The sequence below is a fragment of the Aotus nancymaae genome, unplaced genomic scaffold, assembly GCF_030222135.1.
Source record: "Aotus nancymaae isolate 86718 unplaced genomic scaffold, 86718_ANA_hifiasm-v0.15.2.pri h1tg000029l, whole genome shotgun sequence".
NCBI classification, from domain to species: Eukaryota; Metazoa; Chordata; class Mammalia; order Primates; family Aotidae; genus Aotus; species Aotus nancymaae.
Genome location: NW_026988442.1, coordinates 35,340,392 through 35,345,264, shown reverse-complemented (window position 1 = coordinate 35,345,264; position 4,873 = coordinate 35,340,392).

Below are 4,873 nucleotides of genomic sequence, written 5' to 3'. Positions count from 1 at the left end.
ATGAATAGAATATAGAATGCTATGAACCCCCCTGCCAAAGCCCCTGTTATGCCAAATAATGAAGAATTTAATTATAAAATAAAATTCCAATTTAGCAGCTGCTGGATTCCCACTTGGCGCATGAGAGCTTACTTCTTAGTCTAAGAGTGACATGCCTTGCATTTGTCCTTGGCGAATATTGAAACTGAGGCTGAAATTCCTTCCAGAGAAATCCTCACCACCAAGGAGGTTCTGTCCAGGGTCTGCTTATAATATGCTGGATACAGAGAGCATTAATTGCGCATCTCTTATTTCAGCTACCATGTGGAGTCCTTCACATTGTTTATACTTTTCTTTTTAAAACAGCTTTTAACGTGCATTATTATCCCATTTTACAGATGAGGAGGCTGAACCTCAGTGATCATCACACAGCAAATAAAAGATGCAGTATTTAAATATGGGTCTACCTGACCTCAGAGGCTGAAAAACAAAATCAGAAGGGAACTTTAAGGTTTCAAGATTTTCTTTTCACCTCTGTGCTATTAGTTGCAAACTCCTGGGTCAGAGGTTCATGCTTACATTTGTCGATTTTTTTTTTTTTTTGAGACAGAGTTGCATTCTGTTGCCCAGACTAGAGTGCAGTGGTGCAATCATGGCTCACTGCAGCCCCTAGCTCCTGGGCTTGTCAAGCAATCCTCCTACCTCAGCCTCCCGAGTAGGTGGGACTACAGGTGTGTGCCACCATGCCTGGCTAATTTTTAAAAATTTTTTAGAGTCAGGGTCTTGCTATGTTGCCCAGGCTAGTCTGGAGCTCCCGGCCCCAAGCAGTCTTCCTATCTTGACCTCCCAAAGTGCTGGGATTGCAGGAGTGAGCCACAAATCTCACTCAGTCATTAGTTGAATTTATCAGTGCCCTCCTAATATGGCTTTCAATTTTTGATTAACTCACAGCCTGGTAGAAAGGAGAAGTTAGCAGAAAAATGAAACAGCATGGTAAGTTCTCTGATGGGGAGTCTCTGGGGCCTGGGGAGCATTGCTGAAGCCATTTTGCTCATCTAAGCTTGGTTTAAGGTGGTTTACGTTAATGTGGCACATAAGTCTTAACATGCTCCCTTTGCGTCCTTGAATTAGTGGATTATTTAGCCTAGTACAATAGCACCTTTTTCTGAGCACTATTTTCCAGGCATGGTGGTTGGATGTTCACATACGTCATCTTGGCAGCCTGCATAAAACCAAGCCCCCATGTGGTTCAGTCCCATTGTGGCATCACAATCAAAGAAATAAGGTGGAGAGGAACAAAATGAGGGTAATGCAGGCAATTTCAACCCCTTGAGAACATTTGGCAATGTCTGGAGACGTTTTTGTCATGTGCCATGATTTGGAGAGTTACTGGCATCTCATGGGAAGAGGCCAGAGATGCTGCTAAACATCTTACAGTGTACAGGATGGCCTCCTACTACAGAGAATGATCTGATTCCAAACATCAGTGATGCTGAGGCTGAGAAACCCAGGTGAAATGCAGTGAAAATATTTACTGCACTCTCTCCAGAGAGTGCCAAGGGGTCAGAGAATATGTGCCAATTGCACAGCCAAACCTCTTGAGAATCCTGACTCACTCTGTGCTTCTCTATTGACCCATCACATGGATGGCAGCATCTCTCTTGCTCCAGTCTCAGTGGGATTCTTGACTTCCTTTCCTGCCTCATTTCTGGGCCTTTCTCCCCCTTTCCTCTAATTGTTTTATTTTTGAGCGTAGGTTTTCTCAAACTTCAATTATCCAAAGATTCCTTTTCTGAATTTTAAAATGCCTATGTTCCATTCATTAAAAAATTTTTTGAAACAGTCTTGCTCTGCTGCCCAGGCTGGAGTGCAGTGGTGTGATCTTGGCTCATTGCAACCTCTGCCTTCTGGGTTCAAGTGCTTCTCATGCCTCAGCCTCCTGAGTAGCTAAGATTACAGGTATACTCCACCATGCCCAGCTAATTTTTGTGTTTTTTAGTAGAGGCAGGGTTTCACCATGTTGGCTAGGCTGGTCTCGAACTCCTGGCCTCAAGTAATCCACCCACCTCAGCCCCCACAAGGTGCTGGGATTACAGATGTGAGCCGCTGTGTCTGGCTTTATTTAATAATTTTATCACAGTCAACTCATTTCTTTCTTTGCAGGTACTACTCAAGTCTTACATTTAGCAATACTATTGTAAAAATTATGAGTTTTATGAACAATATAATATACATTCAGACATACATATTATATAAATACACTTTAAAATATTCAAATTGTTGTTTACTTGGAAAGTTATTCTGTTAAAATAAAAAGTTGGCATGTGTTGATATGTGTACCATCACAAACCATGTTGTATGCCTCCAGTGGAATTCACTTTACACCTGTAGAAACATTAGGCTAAACTTTCACCTCCTCTTCATCCCCTTGTTAATAACTGCTGTTTTCAGGAACCTCAGAGATGAGGGGCAGGAAAACTATAGGCAACTTCAGAAATGTCTAGAGTCCAGCAAGGGAAGGGGAAAGGGGATGTGAAGTTCATGTGCTAATTATTTTTGGACGTTGTTATACTTCATTGAATCATCACAACTACTTGCTGCCAGGGAAGTAGGTGGAGCTCCCACTGTGCAGATGAGCCAATGAGACGCCCAGAGGTCAAGAGACTCGCCTAAGGATGCACACCCAGCGCTGCCTGACTCATCCTCCAAAGCCTCTTTTCCCTTGCTGCCACTACCGCCGCCCTGGGTGTCCTTGCTTGTTGGCTTCTATCTACATCGCTGATGATTAAAAGAAAGTGGATTTAATGCATAAGTCCTTTAGGCTGTAGGGTTAGTGGTCATTCTCAGCTCTGTCTCTTCCCTGTTGGTAGTATAGGGTCAAGACGATTAACCTCTGTGATCCATAGATTCCTTATCTATAGGACAAGAGGTAAAAGTGCCTGCCTTATGACAAGGATTAAATATGTTAATATACCTAAGTGCTTAGTACAGTATCAGCCACATAATAAACACCATATAATGTCTTCTGTTATTATTTTTATTGATTTGGCTCCTAAATAAGTGCTCCTAGAGATGAAAGGGTGAGTTCTCCAGTTGAAGGTTTCTCTCTTATTCTGCATTTTATCTGGTTCTTCCCAGTTTCTAGATTTGCACTGGTTTTTGAATGATCCAACGTTAATTTAAGAGAGCTGGCATCCTGACATGAAAGGAAGACAGGAAGGGGTGATAGGGCAGACATGTAAGCTCCTGGGGTGTTGATTTTTGTTATTCTCTAAGGATAATAATCAGCATTGTTGGTTTTGGTGGTTTTCCGTTTGATGTACATCATACACCATGTATACCAAACTCAGAAAATCACCTGTGGAGTTAAAAATTTTCAGATATCTGGAGATTACCTCTGATCTATTGGATCATGAGGTTCAGGGAACAGGCTGTCTTTCTCAAACTTCACATGGTGCTGACAGTCACCAAAATTTGAGAATCTCTGGTGTGCTGTATTCTCTTTGGTTAGACTTGAGGTCATATATAAGTGTATTAGTAAAGTCACATATTTTTATTGACTATTTTCATCTCCTAAGCACTACTTTCTGGTAAGAGAGTTTGACGAGAATCAGTCAAATAAATTTAATAAGAAAACATAAAAATAGCAATAAGATTTGTGCTAAAACAGTGATGGTGTTACTGAGGTCTTCCTTTAGAGAAAGTAGTCAGGGAAGGAAGGCATCTCTGAGGATCTGGGCTGGAGGCTGATAAGAAGAAGCCTGTCCCAGGAAGATCTGGGGTAGAGACCTGAGGCCGGGAATACAGTGGCTGCAAAGACCCTGGGGCAGAGATGAGCAGATGGCAAATGTGAGTCTAGTTTGGGGGTGGGGAAGTGGCACAGCTTAAGAGGAGGCTGGAGAGTTACCGGAAGAGATCAGATCACTAGAGCTTAGTGGGGCTGGGTAAGGAACTGGGCTTTTATTTAAAATGTTGTAGGGTACACTGAAGAGTTTTGAGCAGAAGTGCAATATAATCTGATTTATATTTTTAAATAATTGCACTGGCTGCTATGTGGAGAATGGATTTTTAGTGGAGGTGAGGGTAGATAAAAATTGTTTTCAGCCAGAGAGGCTAGAGTATGTTTTAGCACCCAGCCCTATAGAAAGACTTCAAAATTAAGTTCAACAGTTCATCTTAAATAAGGACAACAGGCGACGAGTTCTCAGGACTCAGAGAATCAAGCACTGCAGGGATTCTGCCTTGGGATGGGGGTGAGAAGTGAAAAATGAATTAACAAATAAATTAAAATCATAGTGTGCTTTTACTCCCAACAATTAAGCATTTTCAAACATGACTTTCCTGCAGCTTAAAATGTCCAATGAGTTCCCACTTGAGAATCTGAGAAAGTGGTTATGGAGGAGGCAGTGGCATCCAACGTTCAGGATTGTTCACTAGAGAAACAGATGCCTCTGTAACTTTCCTCTCTGATGCACTCGCCAGGGCCACTCATGGACTTTGGAAAATTTATAGCAAATTAAATAATTGATTGTGCCTTTTGATTTTTATGAGCTCTCTCTGGAAACTCTGCTAGGAACATCTGGACCTGTGAATGGTAGAAACATGCATCAAATTCTCTATGCATGGCAACACATGGCTCCCGAGTCATTGGGTCCCAGCACAAAGGTCCCTGTGTCTTCATGAAAGGTGCTAGGACACTGGGTTGGATTTGGGGGTGGGGGCTGGCCAGCCTGAGTTCAAGTCTTCCTATCTCTACTTACTGGCTTAGTTCCTATAGACAAGCTCCTTCACCTCTCTGAGTGTCACATGCCTCATCTGTCAAATTGGGATAACCATGGTATCTACCTTGTAGGGTTATCACAAGCAGCAAATGCCTGTGAAGTGCTTTGCATAG